Below are 20,966 nucleotides of genomic sequence, written 5' to 3'. Positions count from 1 at the left end.
AGTGGATATTAGTCTAGTTTCGTTTGCACGCGTGGGCGAGATAAGGTCACGTCACCTAGTCAAACTTCAAAACCCATCAGCCCTTGTTAAGCAAGGGGCCAGACCCCGTGTTTATGATGTCTGCTCCCACCGGCTTCTCTGTGATCTTACTCAGATGCGTTTTCAGGTTCTTCTCCTTAACTTTCTTATCTTCTCTGTTATCTCAGGGTCCCCGCTGATGCTGAGTTTCCTGAAAGAGCCTTTTCCTTCTTTATCTGTCTGTGCACACACAAATTCCCCCTCCTGAGACTTCTAACATTCCATTGATCGCCATCAAAGTGGCTGACTGGATGGATCCCTTCTGTTAAGCCCAGTTTGTTTGTTACCTGGAGTCTGCGACTGATTATTTAAAACCGGTCTGAACTTCCCAGGTATTTTTTTGTATGGTCTTCATTCTCCCTGAGCGGCGTAGCCTCCATCCACCCAGGATTACGTTTTGGCTTAGAAGATGCCGTTTCAGTAGTCTCTGTTTCCCACATGGTGTAGGGATTGAGCAACATCCTCTAAACCTTGGAAGACCCAGGGATCACCTTGGCTTTCTCTAGAACTTTACAAACTTCGCTCACAACTACTGCTGCTTCTTTGGTTAACAGAATGCTTGGGTGCTGATTTTAAAAAGAAAAGAAGGAAGGCTGTGTAAAACCAATCTACTTTCGGTCCACTACTCTCCATTGTAGCTGTCCCCAAGTGAAGAACAGGTTTTCACAGATCAGAGCTGCAAAGTCTATGGCACTGGACGGAATCATAGAGAAAGAAGCTGCCAGCTGTCAATTACACACGTTTAACCTCTGTATTTTGTATAAATTACTATAGTGCAGACCAACTGTCTTCCTACCTTTTGTATGCCAACTGTCAATTACGTGTGTTTAACCTCTGTATGTTATACGAATTAGTACATTGAAGACCACATTTGCAGTTGAGGGAATTTTGTATTTTTCTGAGGAATCCATGTATGCACATGACTTTACTCACCAGGAGAGTTTTCTTTTTTCATTATAGAAAATAATTTAACCAAAGAGTGTAAAAGGGAACACTTGCCTTTGTTTTGCCTGGCAATTCAGCCCTTTCAGATCTCAAGGAGGGAAACCTATCCGGGACACCCCAGGAAATTCCCAAGTGGTCAGTGTAGCTCCCATTCCGTCTGCTCAAAGAGGTTAAACTGCCTAAAGCCATAATTTCAAGTCTTAATTGAATGCTAGCAATTCAAGCATGAGCAGAACCTCTGAGGAATGGTGCCGTCCTCTGTAGGCTTTGCACAATGGGAGTGCGTGGGCAGGTGCCATCTGCAGCCCAAGGGTAAGGGGACAAAAAGACATTTGAGGAAGAGGGAATTTCTTACAGATATGATATAATGGGAAAGATCTGAAAGTCATCCATCATGACGGTGACACACATCACACTCAACAACAGCCCAAAGCCACAAGATGTCACGGACCGCCTGCAGCGTGTCAGGCCTTCTGGCGTAAGCACTTTTGTGTATCTGGCCACCTCCCCTTTGTTGCCCACTCTGCCACACTGCATGGTTAGGCCCCAGAATGGGTCTGCCCTGCCCGCCCCCATCCCCAACATTTGCTAATGCAGACTTGATTATCATCCACACTAACAGGCACTCAGGGCACATTCATCTGTTGACATGGAGAGGCCATCAGAGCTGGACGAAGATAGCGAACCACCAGATGTTTCTGGCTCTCATAAATTTGGTTAGCAGAGGTAACTGCTCCAAGAGGTCAGAACAATGCGGGGCCACTCCGAGGGCACTCAGTAGTTCAGAAGCTCTTACAGGGGACAGCTGCTGGGGGAACAGGGAACCAAGGCCGCCATCCCCTTTGGCTTTCTTTATTGACCTTCCTTTTAAGATATCAGAGAGAGAGAGAGAGAGAGAGAGAGAGAGAGAGAGAGAGAGAGAGAGAGAGAGAGATTGGGTTAGTAGGATCAAGAAAAAGTATACTTTAAGTTTTTATGTACTATGCAATTTTAACATACCATTTATATCCAAATGTATACCTTTGATTACAACATACCTCATGGAATGTGTATACACACAGACTCACTTAGCATTAGCATGAACTATAATGGACGTGTATTATATTTTGTTGCTTTAACCCCTATTTGTTTCTTTTCTCATCTGTCAAAATCACAAGCCCTCCAGCCTCAGCCTCCATGAGCAGCCAGTTTGATTCAGCTGAAATGTCGATAACTTATTAGACTCTTGATACCTTGTAAGTTTGTTTGTCGTTTTTTCAGTGTTTTCAAAAGCCCTATAGGAAAACGGAAGACAATTTCGAGATGGTCAACGATAGACATTGTTGGCTTGGACAATATTGTGAAGACATAAAACTGAACGGTTGGGCATTTGTGGAGTTGAGGGTATGAATAGCCTAGCATTCCTACGTTTTTCCGAATGATTTCCCAGGTTAATCCACCAAAGGTCGATCCAGTGCTTTGTGTCCCAGGATTCTTTATAGAACAAACAGCCCACTGGAAGAACCTCTGAGTATGTTGGTTTTAAACTGGTAGGAATCCAGAAAAATCTACAAGGAAGGGACACTTCTCTAGAGAAAGGACTGAGTGTAAAATAATTGGAATTCTCTCTAACTGAATACATTGTAGTGTTTGGAAATCATTCCACAAAAATGCCAGCTATGTCCTAAAGCTAACACTTCAAGATTATCTGGAGAAAGCTTTGTTATTTAGGTGCAAAGCCGTTTTCAAATCTATACCAGCATCTTCTGTATTTGACACTGTTAATTGCTTCTTCCGGCTTATGTCTCGATTGATCCTGTTTCTTCTAGAATTTTGTGGATCTCCCACACATAAAATGAATTGATTTACAGCACAGGCAAGCTCCTCCCTTCCTCAGTCTCATCCTGCCTGAGCAGGATATCTTGCAATAATTTTAAGATTTACTTCATCTTGAAACAGCTTTTATTTGTTTGAGCACTGATTTAACATTGATCCTGTCTGCTATCATCAGAGAGGAAGGAATTGGGAGCAAGGACAAGTCATTACTTTGTTTGATGGGAAGTTCACAGTTTGCTCTCATAAACGGTGGTCCCAAATGTGAACTGGAGGGGATAACATGACAGAGCAAAGTATATGATTATCTGTAATGATTAGGAGCAAATCTGATGTTAAGCTCCTTTAAAAGAAAAATAACATGTCTACATCAGTTCTTAAACTCTAAATCCAACAAAACATATTAACATAAGAATAAGAATTGGTTCAATGCGCCTTTTCTATAAGCAAAATTGGCATCTTAGAATTAAATTATAATTTGATTAACTAGAGAGAAGACTAGGAAAAGGTCATGTTAAAAATTTTATTTTGTGGGGTTGGGGATTTAGCTCAGTGGTAGAGCGCTTGCCTAGGAAGCACAAGGCCCAGCTCCGAAAAAAAGAACCAAAAAAAAAAATTTATTTTGTGAACTGGAAAGATAGTTTGGTGGTTAAGAGCACTGACTGCTCTTCCAGAGGTCCTGAGTTCAAATCCCAGCAACCACATGGTGGCTCACAACCATCTGTAATGGGATCTGATGCTCTTTTCTGGTGTGTCTATTATACTTATATATAATAAATGAATCTTTAAAAATATATTAATTTGTGTTTATTAAGGCAAATCTGGTGCTTTTTAATAAGGCATTTGAAGATATCTATCCTAAATTATATGTTTAGGAAGGCATTTTACCTTTCTTTTGTGTGCATGATACATGTTAGTGTACATGCTCCTCTGTGTATATGTGTGTGTGCATTTGCATATAGGTCAGAGGTCGTTGTCAGGTGTCTTCCTTAATTTCTCTCCATCCTGAGCTCTCCATTTTGACACAAGGTTTCTCACTGAGTCTGGAGCTCATTCAATTGATTCAGTGAAGTTGACAGACAGCAGCCTTCAAAGGTTTTCCTGCCTTTCCCTTCCTAGTATTGGGATTGCAGGCCTATGGCAACCTACATAGGCCTGACTGTTGATGTAGGTGTTAGGGAACAAAACCCGGGTTCTCGTGCTTGTGGAGCAAGCACCTTACCTAATGAGCCATCTCCCCAACCTTAAAGCATTAACTCAACATAAAAACATGTGGCCAGGAAACTCATCCATGACATACATAAACAGTGAGGACACCCTGGAGAACGTGTTCCAGACAGCCATCCACCATCTCATCCTAAAAGCCTTCTCTGATACCCTATTCCAGGGGCAGCAATGACTCGACCATGTGTTACACTACACAATTTGTTCATTTGTTTGGCTATTCCCCTCCCACACTGGAGTTTGCCTTTAGAAGGACACAGATTTTGCTGCCTTAGTTCCTGATACGGATCTCACCCTCAGTATAGGGCATGACACTCAAAAGTGTGTGTGTGTGTGTGTGTGTGTGTGTGTGTGTGTGTACCCTGTTCTTTTGCAGAAAAGCAGAAGCATCACGAGAAGACTCTACATTTGAAAAATTAATAACCTATATCAATTATAGTGATAACTATTTCCTTCAAGTGCTTCATACCAAGGGTCTTATACACTTTGCATAAATAGTAATTTTTAGTAAACTGCTTTCAGTAATTCTTTTCCAAAGAGCAACTCAGAGGTGATCGGGAAAGATTATAGAATAAGCACTGTATAATCTTATCATTCAAGTGTCTGGAATATTCAAGTTATTATTCTGCGACTGGAGAAATAAAGGCTGATAAAAATCAGTTAAAAGAACCCCAGATTGGCGCACTGTATTTGTTAGGGATTTTCGTGCTCTTCCTAAAGTTCGGTTGCCCAGAAGGGCATATGATTTATGCAGACTTTGCATTTGCTGGTGATGGTCAAGTGCAGGGAGGACTGGAGAGATTTCTTTGATTACGGAGAGTAGGGTTCTAGATAGGATTTAAAAAGTCCCAGGGACTGTGTCAACTCAGGAGGTCTTAGAGCAAATTTACAACAAGATGAAATGTGTGCGTGACAAGCAGTTCTGATTCTGCTGAGTTTCAAATGCATAGACAGAAGTGTTGGTGGAAAGCAGAGAGTCAACTCCACAGGGAGTGGTTTGCGTGGCCAAGAATTCCTTTCTCTGGAATGGAGTGAGATGACACTTTGGACAAACTAAAGAAAGTAGATGATTTCATAGACTACAGTCTCCTTTGCTTGTCTACTGTCTACGTTATCCCCCTTCAGTTGAGTTTACTTACGACGGCTCCAGCCCTCTGGCTTCAGTGTGTAAACAACTGACTCAGGCAACTGGCAAAAGACCAGGTTCATACAGTCTCACACCCACGGACAATGTTCTTAGGAACGGTGCACATTGTCATTTTGGCGTCTGTCTCTGAGAGAATACCAAAATTGTACATTTCATTTTCCGGCTGACGCCTTTCTTCGACATGACTACATCATTTCAGTTTTGGGGGGAAATGCATTTCTATGAGTTAATCATCATAATACATTAAATGAGGCTGACGAGATAGCTCATTGACTAAGAGCACTGGCTGCTGTTCCAGTGAATAGGGGTTCGATTCCCAGAACCCATGTGGCAGCTCACCACTATCTCTAACTCTAGTTAGAGGGGATCAAATGCCCTTTTGTGACCTCTGTGGTCATGTACCAGGAATGCACATGGTATACAAATACATAAACAGACAAGATACTCATTCATAGAAATAGATGAATAAAAAGTTTAATATATATTCATATATTTAAATATATTATATATGATTATATAAATTAAAAGCACACAGCAAAAAGCCTTCTTGAGCTACCATGTGGTTGTTGGGAATTGAACTCAGGATCTCTGGAAGAGCAGACAGTGCTCTTAACTGTTTCTTAACTGTTAAGCCATTTCTCCAGCCCATGAAAAGCCTTCTTTTTCCTGAATTCATTGCCTAGTTTCATAAAGAAGTAAATCCCTGTTTCTGGGTTCCATTCTGTCTTGCTTTTGGAAGTTTCTACAAGGGACTTTGTAAAGTAAGGCTCATCTAGACTTGAGAGATCAAAGTAGGACACTGGAACCTTTCTGCACCACCACAGACTGACATAGAAATCAAAACAAAAAACACAGAATTTTTGTTGTCTTTCTTCTTTGAGGCAGTTTCTCTGTGTAACATTGGCTGCCCTAGAACTCACTCTATAGACCAGGCTGGTCTTGAACTCAGAGATCTACCTGTTTCTGCTTCCCTAGTGCTAAGATTAAAGGTGTGTGCCACTACCATCCAGAAATTTTAGTGTCACCTTTCTTTCTAAACCACTAAGAGCATCTTCTCTGTCAGCAGCCTCTACTGTATTGGCTGACCATAGGCCTGTCCTCCAGCTGTAGGCTTTTTCAGCTTTGAGGTGATCACAGGACTAACCCAACCTCTTGTGTCTCCTCTGCGTTCATCTGAGTTTCGGTTATTCTAGAGTTCTCTGCTTTAGTTTTCTGTCCTAAGCTCACCCCCATCCCTACCCCAGTTCTGAGGTCTCATCTACAACATTCTCCGTTCTCATATCCAGCTCTGATGTCTGTCTCTGGAATCCCAAGGAGACACTGCTGCGGCCTTCTGTAGTCTGTTACCTGCTCATCCCATTGCTCCCTCAGCCTGCTAAACTTGCATTTCCTTAAACCGCTCTTTGTCATTGTTGACCTTACTGCTTTCACTTCACCACCCACACTCATCCCTGAGGACATGGGGCAATATCTGGAGCCATTATCACATTGGGAAGGGACGCTAGCTACCGGCGCCCAGCTGGTGAAAGTCTAGGGTGTTCCTGGACATGTTTCCCACACATCAGACAGCAGGCGGCTTCCACAGCAATTATCTAGCTCCAAACATCACTGGTGTCCGTGCTGAAACTGTCCTATCCACCTAGCACAGAAACCTCCCCATTCATGTCCTCTGGCTACTTTAGCTGATACTAGATTTCTTCAGCGTTACCGGTATTTTCTCTTTCATGCTTTCCCTCTACCCAGGGGGGTTCCCTTGGGTCTATGACTTGAGAAAACAAAATCTGCTCATCAATTACTTCCTTCAGACAGCATTCTACTGTATTATTAAGAGATTATACTTAGCAGACCCCTCCACTGTGTTTGCACTTCCTAAACTCACACTCCGCTAACTTCAGTTCCCTCACATCCAAACCTTCTAGTGGCCCCGTTCTAGGCTCACTGACAGACCCTTTGTTCTTCCTATGGTTGCCATATTACACAATGCCCCCTGTCAGTAGTTCCAATAGATAGCAACTGCGGAGTTGGTTAGCTAATCGCCAACAAAGGTGGATTGATTGCCATGATGCTCTCTCTCTCTTTGATTTCTTAGAATACACATCTAAAGATGTTGGAGACAAGCTCTCTGGATTCAGTTCTTGGCTCTGCCACTTCCCCTCTTGGGCAAGCTATTTTATTTCTCCACATAGAATCTGAGCTCACAATAAAGCTTTTCTTCCTGGACTTCTGTGTGACTGGGAACCATCCCAGTACAAAGCAAGCAAGATAATTAGGTTGTTATTCCCAAGAAGAGAGGAGAACTACGTTCTTTATGCACTCCTGTTTGAAGGCCGTATATTGATGTACAATGTTCGTAAAATTGGGACTCCAAACGCTTAGTGTGTCCTTCCATGCATGCCCTACTGTTTGAATTGAATTAATTAATTTATTTATTCATTTCTTTATTCACTTTGGAAGTACTGGGGTTTGAACTCAGGACCTCATGAGTGCTAGTTAAGCATCCACTACTGACCTACATCTTCAGTCATGTAATTTTCTTTGAGACAGGGTCTTTTCTTCACTGATAAAGCTGGCTTCAATTTATAACCCTCCTGCCTCAGCCTCCCAAATACCTGAGATTATGATCATAAGTCATCACACCTAAATGATAAATGAATAACTTCTGGATGTATTATCAGCTATGTTTTCTTTATGTATATATCATATTAATTTCACTTTTTCCTGAGAGACTCCCCAGGCTTCTGGAAACTTAACAGTTCCTACAAGGTATAGGCCTCAGCGTGTTCCACATATTTCCATGCCCTGTTGCCAGGGTTATCAAGTTCCTGCGATTCTGTATTCAACTCATTCACTATTAATTACAACGCGACTGTGGTCTACTTGGGGAAAACTACAGAAAGCAATTAAGAGGGAAGCAAAAGCAGGAATAAAAGAGAGGCTTTCTTCTTTTTATCTTTTCTCTGAGTTTTCCCAGAGTTTCCCTCCAGCTCCCCATGGATGAGTTGGGAGCGGCAGTAATTCATAAGTAATTTATTTGGAGGTGGGAGGAGGGAGGACAGGGATACTCAGGGCTCCCAGTCTCCACTTTTTCTCCCTCCACAGTTCCTCCCCCTCCTTCTGTTGGCTGATCTCAGTCACTGAAGGATGATAAGATCAGAAAACGCCAAGTAGGAAGAACAACCTGGCGACGTACCTACTTGACTCCATTGCCTGTTGTCTAGGCTCCAGAGAACCACTTTATTTTGTAACTCATTCTTTGCTTCTGCAGTCTCCTCTGTGAGGTACCAACCTCTCCCCAACTCCTTTCTCGGCCACCACCCTCTTAACTAGTAGAACAAGGGAGGATCTGCCAGTAATTACTGCTTAATTCATTTGCATGTGGATGCTCTCTCATTAGAATGTCATTAGCATGGGGAGGGAGTCTGGTTGCCAGAGCAACCAGGAGTGGGGCAGGTGCAGTTCAGCTTCCGCTGGAGTCTCTGCTCTGTTTGGTCAGATTCCACCTGTATTCCTGGCTGCTCTCACTTTAGTGGCTGCCAGGATTGAAACATTTCATGGTGTTACCCTCTTTATTTTGGCTCTGTCTCCAGAATTTCTTGGTAACCTTTGTGGCTCAGCCTGATTCCGCTAATAGCCCCTTTTGTTTTAACTCTCCATGTTTGGAGACTTAAGTTTCCAGTGTGTGCTATTCAGAGTGGTAGCCACTTACCATCTAGCAACTGAACACTTAGCTTAGAATGAGCAGGGATGGAGATGTGCTTTAAGCATAATGTATGCAGATGACTTCAAAGACCTCATTAAAAACTAAGACTGTAAAGCATCCCATTTGTAATTTTGTTGCTGTGAGACTATGTTGAAATGGTATCATCTCAGGTGTATAGGGTTAAATAAAGTATATTCTTAAGTCTATGGCTGTCGCTTAGTAGAAGAATACTTTCCTACCATGAAGGAGGCCTTAGGTACAATTTCTAACTCACATGCATACATGCATACATGCACACATACATACGTTTATATACACATATGCATATATATGCATAGATACACAGATGTACATATATGTGCATATATACACACATACATAAATATAGACAAACGTTTATATACACATATAAATATATACATTCATGTGTACATGCACACATGTGTACTCACATATATAAGTTAAATATGACTACTAAGCCATGGACTTTATACATTTGGGGTCCATGTATATCCTAACAGCTGTACAGTCTTAGACAATGGTTATCTTGCCCACTTCTCTAATTGGTGTTGCCCTTTTCATTCTTAGTGAGAAATCCCAAATTATACTAGGATTTCCCAGCAAATTGCTGATTTCAGACATCACTTCATAAATACTCACAGAAGTTAAGAAATTCAATGTTTCCATCAACACACAAATTTCTTTCTAAATATGTGCTGGTAGGTGGTGACCCTGTTACTGCTTTGGGGGCCACCACTTATCAGAAGGACAGATATAGAAAATCTCAAATTCTGTGGCAAGCATTTCTTGTATTGACAAGAAATCTACCTCCTCATAAAGCTACTCATGGAGTTGAGTTCTGCCCCCAGAGGAAAATAGCAAAGAATGCTGTCTGCCCCTCCCTCGCACTGAGGAGGGGTGTCACAATCTGCTCATCTCAGCATCTCTGTTAAATAGAGTCCATTTCCTTCAGAAGACATGGCCTCAAGGCTCAACGTCACTGGCGCCTTCCCCCAGAGTTTTGTCATTTGTCAATGTCCCTATAAAAATGTGGCATCCAGAAGTGGATACCCACTCCAGATGTGATAGAGTGCAGTCTGCTGTAGGTGGAACAACTCCTTTTTCTCCTCACGGGGATACTAAAATTTGTTAGATTTAGTCTGAATCAACGTTCATTTTACAATCTTCTCTACTTAATTCTTGGCACAGGTTAAGATATTCGATCGAATAGGCAGCACATCTTTCTGGGCAGTGGTACAGTAGGCCTTTAACCATAGCTCTCGGGAGGCAGAGGCAGGTAGATTTCTGAGCTAGCAGCCAGCTTAGTTTACAGAGGAGTTCTGGGACATCTAGGGCTACACAGAGAAACTCTGTCTTGGAAAAAACAAAACCAACCAAACAAACAAACAAAATCACATCTTTTATCCCACATAAGTTGACACAGAGTTATAGTTCCTTTATCATGGACATACACAATTGGTTCTTTTTTTTTTTTTTTTTTTTTTGGTTCTTTTTTTCGGAGCTGGGGACCGAACCCAGGGCCTTGCGCTTCCTAGGCAAGTGCTCTACCATTGAGCTAAATCCCCAGCCCCACATAATTGGTTCTTAACAGTCAAACCCAGCACTTCCTTTTCTGTGGGATTTTAGCTCAAGCTTTGATTCCATTGTGCCAGATAAGTCAGGTCTTTCTCCATGATTGACCAACCAAACGAACGATGGTCTGCCCATCTGTGTACTAACAGCACAAGAAAGTTGCTTCCCATGGCTCCTCAGTCGTCCAAGAAATGTGTTAAACTGGACACAGCCCTCTTGTCCATTAAGATAAGACGTTGCCGTCTATCTCTTTAAAATTAAGACACACTAGAGAGTTATATGATCTACACATTTGAGCAGAAATAGCACCCAGTTAACAACTTGGCACTCAGTGCCTGCAGTGACAGAAATTGACTCTGATCTGTGACCTGACTTGAACTTGGGGACTCTGCTCTCGATCATTTCTGTAGTCTACTCTTTCTATTTTGAGATAGGGAGATACCGTGTCACTTGCCAATTTTTTTTTTCTATCTCTTGTTCTCAGGGTGAGGTAAGGACCAGGCACAGTTTCACAACCACACCTGTAAGTTGTTTGGTTTTCCTAACAGGAGCTGGCTGTGTTGACGCTCACCAGTATAGAAAGGAGCCGCCTCTTTTAGAACCTGCAGGTGATTATGTTAATGTTCAATGTTTCTCCCCTTTCCTTTGGGTAGAAAAGTCTAGTTTGAAAGTTCATTTGTTTGTCTCAGTGAAAATGAAGGAAGGATCCCATTCTTTTGACATCTTCTTGTTACTAAAAGTTTGTTCTTTCCTATTTGTGATAAAACTTTTTTCCTCATCAATTTTAAGTGTTGAGAGAGAGAGAGAGAGAGAGAGAGAGAGAGAGAGAGAGAGAGAGAAGGAAAGTAAGAAGAAACTAGGTTCGAGCATTTCTTTTGTTTCCTATACCTGAGTTGATGATTTAGGACTAAGTGTTTTGTTCCCTGCTCTAGTCTGTATTTCTAACTTAATAAAATGTAAATATGCAATTTTACAAAAGGAAAGATTATACAAGCCATCATCAGATTCACTTCAAAATCAATCATTGAATTTTCATTTTAGCATCCATAGTTTTACAGTTTCTGCAGAAGCCTGTAATATTTTGACATTAACAAGTTTTGTTCAACGGGTTAAAGATACTATAAAAATCATTAGTGTGTTCACTCTCCAGTCCGTGATTACCCTGTTCTGTAAAGTATTCGTTGGTGTGTGCCACCAGAGTTAGTGAGAGCTGTGCACTCGTGGCTTACCGTTCTGCCTTGAAATCTCTTGTACTGCCATGCTTCAGGTCTCAGAGGAAAAGCTCCCCATTGATGCCTGGAAGAAGAAGATGATAAAATGTTACTACCCCTGTTGCCAAAGGGTAAGTGATTATGCATAATTGGATAAATTCTGAAAGGTACTGTAAGCTGCGAGTTTAGTAGTCCACATTTACAAACGTTACAGCCACGCTTAGGTTGTGTCTATTCGTGTAATGAGAAGGCAAACTGTGAAAGAGTAATTTGACTATTCATTCAAAATTATCATATCAATCATTTCGATATTTGAAAGGAAAGTTTTAAGTGCCTGAATTATGGAAATAATTACCTCATTCCCCCCCTCCCTTCCCTCTGCTCTGTGTGTGAAGGGATAATCTGATAGACTGTTTTATTCTATTTAAAAAAGAGAGCCGTTTAAATTCGGGACCCTCCCAAAGCAATCTCCGAAAACCTTCAGTCTGTTGCATCTGGCTTCCTTTGATAAATATTATCTTCTCATTTTTAGAGTAATTTCTCCAAAACAAAGAGCATCTTTTTCCAAAGTTATTTGTCAGTATAATGCAAATTAAGAAGAGAAGCATAATATTGTAGAATATCTCTGTACAGCATTGCACAAACAGCCCTGAGTTGAATTGGGTCGCATCAGCTTACTTAACTCAGTTAGAATGGATAACCATGAAAGGAGCCAGAGACTGATGGCAATTCTATTCATGTCTCAGATTTACAATAACCCCAAATTATTTTTGCATGATTTGTTTTTCCACCAATAATTTAGTTTAATTTATCACTATACAAGATTTGAATAGGTTATCAAAGTATTGAAATTTATAATTCTCTTCATGGAACCCCGTGATTCTGAGATTTTACTTTTATTATTTGAACCCAGTGAAAGATTTTGTTGTAACCTGCAGATATGTTTTCTCACCAAAAGACAGCAATGGGTTGACTGATTAAAAATGCGTCCATCTGTTGGTGGGTGAGTTGCCTTGCCATTTGGAAGATGCAAAACTAAGTGGGCTGTTTTATTTATGAAGACCCTCTCTAACTGTGAGAGTTACAAATTCTCAAGCTTATATTCATGCACGCATTAAAGGTTGACCTTATAAGCAGTACATGGACACAAGGAGTGGTTCCTATATTTCTCAAGTAGGTTTGAGTTTTTTAAACAAGTACTTTTGGAAAACAGACTCTCTAAAATGCAAAATAAGATCCATCTATTCCTCTTAGAAAATTCTTGTAGAAAATGAAAGACTTGCCCATAGAACATCACGTTGCATGCAACCCGTTTGCTTTTTATTTCATGAGGAGCACATCATTAATTGCAAACAACTGATTGTGAGCATATTTCCCCTCAAGAACATACAGAAAGAGCTCGTCCTAGGACTGTGTTATTTCTGGGTCTAAAGGACTATTGGCTGTTCTGTTGGAAGCTGAGGCTTAAGGTGTTGTCTAATATCAAATAATCCAGGACCCCAGGTCTCTAGTATGAAATTACGTTGTTGTTTAATGTTTTCACAGCACCGGTGTTACACTGTTTGAGTCCCGCGCTCTGCTTTGTTATGTTATAGGCGGAACCCACTTTCTGTCCTTTGCATTTTACATAATCTGTGCATGGAGGGAGCAATTTTTGCTGACCCTGGCATAGAATATGAATGCCAGATATGAGAAAGAAATCAAGATTCATACCTTGCACGTTGAGCAATATATGTGCACACACACATACACGCGCATCCTGCAGCAGATGAAGGTCAGTATTTATATCTCTATGTATAAAGGTTGATGAGGGCTGGAGAGATGGCTCAGTCATTAGGGCCATGTACTAGTATTCCAGAGTAACCAGAAATTCCAGAGTGTGGCTCACAGTCCCCACATCACAGGCTGTTACTCCTGCTCCAAAGGATTCATCACCTCTGGCCTCTGAGAGCACCTGCACTCACGTGCACATACCTCCACACAGACATACATGCATGTGCACAATTAGACATGCATCTGTATCACAGTGCAAATTATTTAAGTTTACCACCAGTGCTAATATGGAAAAGAAGGCATTTGCACACCGGTAATGGAAATGCTAGTTACTCTCGCCATTATGAAAGACTGTAAGGAGGTTTCTAATAAACAAAAGCAAAGGAAAAAATTTGCCAGATGTCTGCAATTCTATTAGTAATAGCCAAGCTACATCAGCGTAGGTATCAACCCAAAGAAGAAACAGATAATGTAGGTGAATGTGTGTGAGTACATGTACGTGTGTGTGTGTGTGTGTGTGTGTGTGTGTTGGAATATTATTCAGTCTTTAAAAACTAAGTAAATTATGCCATTTGCCTCAATATGGGTAGATTCTAAAACAGTCTGACTCTTGGGGGAAAAAGTTTGAACATTGGTTAGAGATGCTAAAAGCGTGAGCCGTCTGAAAAGGGTAGAACAGCACAAAGTCTCAGACAGGGAGAATGAGTGTTGGGAGGAATCTGGTGTATTCTTGTGACTAGGTAGTCACATGTAAGACAATAAGGGGGTGTTGGATGTTTCTAAATTGCTGAGAAAGTAAGCACCCAGGCACATGCCTATAATCTCAGGGCAGTGTCAGTAGTGACAGGAAGATCCCCAAAGTTTACTGGCCACTGGCCTAGCACTGACATCAGTGAAAGATCGGGTCTCAAAGGAGTGGGGTGAGAAGGATAGAGTAGAACAGTCAATGTTCTCTTCTACTTGTCATGCGTATGATGGCACGGTCACCTGCCACACATATGTATCTATGTCACATACACATACCACATATGTACCACACAAACACTAACATTCACGAACCCACACACATACCAATACTAACGAAACAAGTGATTTACTGCTATGGTCTGTTGCCTCATCTACTGAACAAGTTCAAGGCCCTGCACTCTTAAGGGAAAACTAGTATTTATGTCAGCTACTCTGCTGTGACTGGATGTAAAGTGTGCCACTTCTGAAATAATCCTGAGGTCGCCATGGTTATCAGCCCGATTCGACAAACTGAAGGAATGGTCATTCTCACTTCTGCATTCCCCAGATCATGAAGCATGTGTGTCAGGATGAGGGCCAGGCTCAGGGAGGCTGAGCTGAGGAGGAACTTGACTCAGCTAAGGTTTTGAAATTAATGATTCCTCTGCGTTGGTCTAAAGCACATGATCCAAACATGGGTCTCAGGAAAGCTGTGAATCACACGCCACAGACAATCATTCATTCTAGATGAACAAAACTGTTGAGATTAAATCTATACATGAACTAGGCTATACCCATAAAGAAGTAAGATTTAGATGTTGCCTAATTACTGTAGTATGTGGGAAAGGCCAAACATGGAGTGATGAGAAGGTCATGATTTTAAAGTGCTAGTTGTTCCACACTTCATTTTAGCCACCAATTTGAACCGTCTAAGCTGTTCAACTTTTCAGCTCACTGGCTAATGACCAGTGAAGATCTCTGTGCTCACTGGAGATTTTCTTTCTTTCTTCTGTTTGCTGGGTAAAGTAATCAGCTAGAAGAAGAAACAAATGTCTGCGGTGTGAGGCAGCAACCGGCAAGCTCCTGAAATCACAAGTTTGCTGTCCAGGCAATGGGAAATGAGATGAGAAAGTCTGTTTATGGAGGTGGGCACATTTGTCCAAAATGGCAGACACACGGCTGTTCATTTGGTGTAGCAGACAGAAAGGACAGAAAGCGACTGTGTGAACATTTGTATCTATTTCCCCAGTGCCTTACTGAATAGACCTGGAAGGCAGTGCAATGTAAGTTCGTGTAATCACAGAAAGAACCAAAGTCTCCCCTATCTGGGGTAAACTACACGCCCTATACCTGTAACAACCTGATCACTCAAGAGTAGGAAGATGGAGCATACACACACAGTAGGGAGCTCTATGTACAAGCAATAGGAACATTTCCCCACTGAGTAGGGATGCCCTTCCCCCATAAGCAGTATGGAACTCTACCCCCCACCCCCACCCCACAGACACACAGTACAGATGCACAGGTACGCCTTCTGAAATTTTTTTATGATTATTTTCAAAAATTAATGTATGAAATGAACATGGAAAAATGTATGTTTCACAATATGAAAAAAAAGAATGAGAGTGAAAGATCAGCATGACCTAATGAAAGAAAAAAAGCAATACTCTTACTATGATACGAGGCGATTTTTTTTTTTACAGGTGCTGATTTTGAAAGAGTTTTTTTTTTTTTCCTTTAACAATTAACCATCCGTCTTCCTCCTCCATAAAAAAACTATGTTTATTCTGGGTTAGATTGCTACAGGTGGTGCTTGGAAGGCATATTCTCTGAAGCTAATGAAGTTCTGTGGCTTACAAACAGTATTTCAGGGTCTGTGAGAATTCATGCCTGTGTGTACACACATGGGTGTAATGTTTGTACAAATAATCTCTGGGTTCACTGGGCCCGGAAATACACCAAACCGACGCCAATTGAATCCTAAAACCACTATTAGCCTTTGTGCTATTTTCCTGAGAGGATTCTTTCCTAAAGGCCCGTTCTACCCAGAACAGAGTGTAATTTATTGGGGTGTTCCCAGAGCTTTGAAATATTCATTCTGAGCACTACTCAATTTGCTCTCTCCAGTTTCATCATTTTTGAGAATTAATCAACTGTCAAAAAAAAAAAAAGTTGAACTCCAAGTGATATTAGATTTAAATTATACATGTGTGTTTTATCAGAACATGAAGATCAAAACATTACAGAATAATAAATAGGTAAATTATCTTTGAAGAGACTGCTCGATGTGACTTCAGTTTTAAAAATTTAAAACCTTTTCTGTCTGCCACTTTACTCTCATATATATGAGCATCTATAGATTCCCAAGATCTGTCACATTCTTAGCATACCCCCCCCATTTTTATACTAAATTTCAAAAAAAATGAAAACACTGCTTTTGTTTTTTGTTGTTGTTGTTGTTTTTTGTTTGTTTTTTTTTTAAGATTAACTGGGCTCAGGGAAAAAAAATAAGAGTCACAAAATTATTGCAACTTGGTAATTATTAGCTTTGCACTCAACAAGTTTGGAGCAGTGGTGATTCAAACATTTGCCAAACATTCCCCAAGGATTTGCCAAGCATCTGTGTTAACATCCCAGGCATGCTCAGGGGGTTATAAAGCTGTTTGCTCAAGCTTATTGGTTACTCTGTGGCTCCTGAGTGACAGATGCCTGCCTTTTGCCTGATGAGAGACCCAGTTGTGAGCAGAGGCAATATTCCTAGACACACAGCCACACAGAGGATTGATACCAGACAGAGACTGTAATATTCGAATAGCCATCTCTCTCAACTGTTTCTTTTTACCTCCACGGTCTGTGATAAAACTAAACAAAACAAAAATAGAAATAGGAAAAAATCAAAGTGAGTACAGCTAGTGGAAACGGTCATGTTTCATGTGTTATTGGATTGAATGATCGTTATATTGGGGTGATACATACCTTCGTATTACCTTAAATTAGAAGCAAGTATAATTCTCATTCAAGTAATGAAAATTCTACTAATTGTTAGAAAATGTCTGGCTATCTGGTGATTTTATTATACATTTAGGATGCTGGAGAGAAGTCCTGAGCTTCAGCTGGCTGGGAATATGAAGTCAAGTTACAAGACTGTAATTCAACAAGGCATGGCGACCATATCTGTTACCCCAGCACTCGGGAGATAGAGGCGAGAGGATCTACCAACACCATTTGGAGATCAGCCTGGTCTACACAGTGAGTTCTATGCAAACCAGGCCTACGTACTGTGACTCAGTCTCAAAACAAAACAGACCAGAACAGCTATATCGAGAATAACGTGAATAGCATCAAATCAAAAACAAAATAGTTTGAGTAAAGTCGGTGTCTCAATTCAGGCTATCTTCCTAGGGATCCACGTTGAACCTACCCCGTCTCTCGCTTACAGAGCTGTAAAAGGGATGTCATCTGCTGTACAAATAGAGACATCTCAGCCCTGTGTAGTCCTGTCACCAGATGCAAACTCCTCCCTATATTAAGACATCAAGTCTCAGAGGATGAAATCCATATAAAATCAGAAGCAGAACTGTCCCCTGGCAAATCCAACTGGCAAAGCCAGTATGCTCCAGAGTAAGTGAAAGAAGAGACAATAACAGTACTTACAGATCAGCTAAGAATCAGGGAGTCCAAGAAAAAGTAAGCTAGACACCTCTGTCACCCACACTAGGAGAGAAACCGGGGCCGTTCTTGAGCTCGGAGCTCTGTTAAAGTACAGGAGGGTGTACTTTGCCTCCATCAGCCCTGGGATGCTTAACTTCCCAGGGAGATTTCCATTACAGTGCTGGGCTGCAGATGTTGGGGGCTGGTATACAATGCTTGAATTTTCTTGTGTGTTCGTGAAAGCTGTTTCTGAAGAAGCTTTGCACCAAAGCCCTCCCACCAGTAGTCTACCCACACACTGCACACACACACCCTCCTTCAAACCCTGGCCTTGGAAGAATCCCTTGTGTTCCCTCCCCCATCCGTTTTCCCTTCCCATCTAAATATGGTGCTGGGCCTCGGGAGGCCTTGGCACACAAAGCGACTATAGGAGTCTGTCACTTGACTGACAGTAGAAAGGTTTCTGGGAGATGGACAGCTGTGTGTAGGTGGGCATGGCAAAGACAGAGCCGAGCAGATTAAAGCAAGAGACAGTCAGGGGAAGCTTCTAAATCACAGACCTAGAGCCTGAAACTCTGTAATCATTAGCCACATGGAGGACATATGTGAAGGAGCTTTAAAGCCAGCCCATCTTAAGGCATCTTTAGAATAATAAGGGCCCCAGTTTAGGAGCAGATAGATGTCAAACACACAGCAGCACCATATAAAGTGACACAGAAGCGCATCTCCAAGGGAAGCTGTAACTGGGAAGACACAAAGCAGCCTCAATTTTCTCATCGCCTCAGCAGCTCTCGGCGCTTTCAGCCTGGGCTGTGAATTCAGCACTGCAATTCATGGAGGAACTTAACCTGCACAGGGGCTGCAGCCAGCCAAGTATCAGTGCATTTTTAAATCGCGAAAAAATCCCAAGTGAGAACCATAAACCTTTCAGGTGAGATTCTAATGAGACACACGGAGGAAATGAGGCCCGCTTTACCGAGCTGCAGTAAACTGACCATTTAGTGGAACAGACTTGATTAATTTCCTGCCACTGTGCAATTACCTCTGATAGGTGTCTAACGTAATATAAACAGGCAGGTTGAAGTGGCAGGCACCAGACCCTGCTCTTAAGCGGAATGTACGTTAGGATCTCACTTACTCTCACCTGTGTGTGGTTGTTCAAATTCTTTGTAATTCAGAGTTTTAAGAAATGAGGGAGATAGAAACTGGGAATGGTTACCTGCATGTCCCTCCACCCGCTAGCTATAAATACAGAATCGAGAATTAAATCTCATGCAGTAAACTTGGCATCCTGTATAGTAAATAAATATTGTCTGCAGAGCAAAGATTTATCCTACACAGGTCAAACAGCTGTCAATAAACTTAGGGACAGGTAAGGGAGCTCTTTCTAAAATTACGAATCGGAAAATTCACAAGGATACCATTCTTGAAATTTCCGTACTTAATTTTTAACATCCTGATCATCCAGCAAAAGCAGAGCCCGGGATGAATACATAGGGGGAGTTAGATACAAAGAAGAAAAGCAAATGACTGAGTGGATGTACTTCAATGTCAGTTGGAGGCCAATGGTCCATTACTAACTGTTTCTCTTTACCTCCCTACTTCAGATCACCCATCCATTGCCTGAATTAAGCCAGTTTATTTGTGTGAGCACACACATCATCAACTGAGATGCCACGGATGTATGGGTAAAGGAGCTGTGGAGAAAGCAGCTTAAAATGGTAGGGCATATGCTGGTCCAAAGGCTTCTGTGAATTCTTCATTGCTTTCAAACATGTGTCCAGCAAGCCTCTAAACAACACCAGTTCCAAGCACCCCAATGCTGGCAATTTGCATTTTTGCATTACTTCCAGAGGGGAGTTGACTTGGGTTGCTTTTAAGAGGCCTTCATTAATTTTTGGTTGGAGTTCAAGTGGTATATAATTCAGGAAAACAAGGAACCCTATACCATCCTCCTTGGGGTCTTAGTTACATATCTTTAGTTCTTTTGACAAGATGGCTCAGGAGCATTGTCTGTCTGTCTGTCTGTCTGTCTGTCTTTCTTTCTTCTTTTCTTCCTTTCTTTCTTCCTTCCTTCCTTTCTTCCTTTCTTTCTTTCTTCTCCTCCTTTCTTTCTTTCTTTCTTTCTTTGTTCCTTTTCTTTCTTTCTTTCTTTCTTTCTTTCTTTCTTTCTTTCTTCCTTCCTTCCTTCCTTCCTTCCTTCCTTCCTTCCTTCCTTCCTTTCTTTCCAGACAGGTCCTCTCTATGTAGTCCTGGATGCCCTGGAACTCACTTTGTAGACCAGACTGGCCTCAAACTCAGAGATCCACCAGCCTCTCTTTCCCAAGAAGCACTGTCTTTGTGGGCTAGAAGCTCGTCTTCCTTCCCAACTAGCATACCTGGTTAGGGTGAAGGAGTGCAAACAGAAATAGAGCTGTAAACGCAATACTTCTTCCCGTACTACACTCATTCCATTATCCAGAAGTCCAAAAAACATTTACATGACACATAACAAAACATAGATTCTGGCCTTTTCTTTGGGACAGCCAGAGATTCTTTGAAAAGCTCGCAATAAATAAATGTTCAGAGTATAGTAAGTACATCAGCTTTAGGCTGATGGGGGTCAGGGTGGGCGTGGTTGGTTCTAAACTCATATCTTCATTATGAAGTAGCACGGTAGTGGTCAATATTACTTTTCTTACAGAGTTGCCACTAGGCAATGTTTTTCCAAAAGGGAAAAGTGGTTGGAAGGGGAGGGGTGGCAGTTGTAAGTTCATAAACTTGTATTCTTTTTTTTTCTTTTTTTTTCCTTTTTCCTTTTCTTTTTTCTTTTTTTCCGGAGCTGATAAACTTGTATTCTAAGCAGATAATTATTTCTCTCCCAAAGTGGCTTTTGTAAATTGTATGAGCTTTATGTTTTACACATATATGACTGTTAGTTTATTATCAGAAAACAATGATAATTCCCAAAAGTCTTCTAGTAACCCTACCTCAGCTATTACAGTACTAAGATATGGGGGCTGGGAGACGGCTCATCCTTATCAGTTAATGGCACTGGCTGCTGTTCTAAAGGTCCCGAGTTCAATTTCCAGCAAATACATGGTGGCTCACAACCATCTATGATGAC

The 20,966-nt window shown here is 41.4% G+C and overlaps 1 long non-coding RNA gene across 1 annotated transcript; it reads right to left on the bottom strand.

Moving 5' to 3' along the window:
• Nucleotides 1-948: 948 nt before the first annotated feature.
• Nucleotides 949-18,048, bottom strand: LOC102551060 (uncharacterized). The gene is made up of 3 exons (XR_357140.4): nt 17,864-18,048; nt 11,729-11,795; nt 949-1,887 (listed from the first exon to the last, which is right to left on the bottom strand). It is a non-coding gene; the product is annotated as an uncharacterized LOC102551060 (long non-coding RNA).
• Between the last annotated feature and the right edge of the window lie 2,918 nt (nt 18,049-20,966).

The sequence above is a fragment of the Rattus norvegicus genome, chromosome 9, assembly GCF_036323735.1.
Source record: "Rattus norvegicus strain BN/NHsdMcwi chromosome 9, GRCr8, whole genome shotgun sequence".
NCBI lineage: Eukaryota > Metazoa > Chordata > Mammalia > Rodentia > Muridae > Rattus > Rattus norvegicus.
This window is presented reverse-complemented; position numbering and strand designations above follow the sequence as displayed.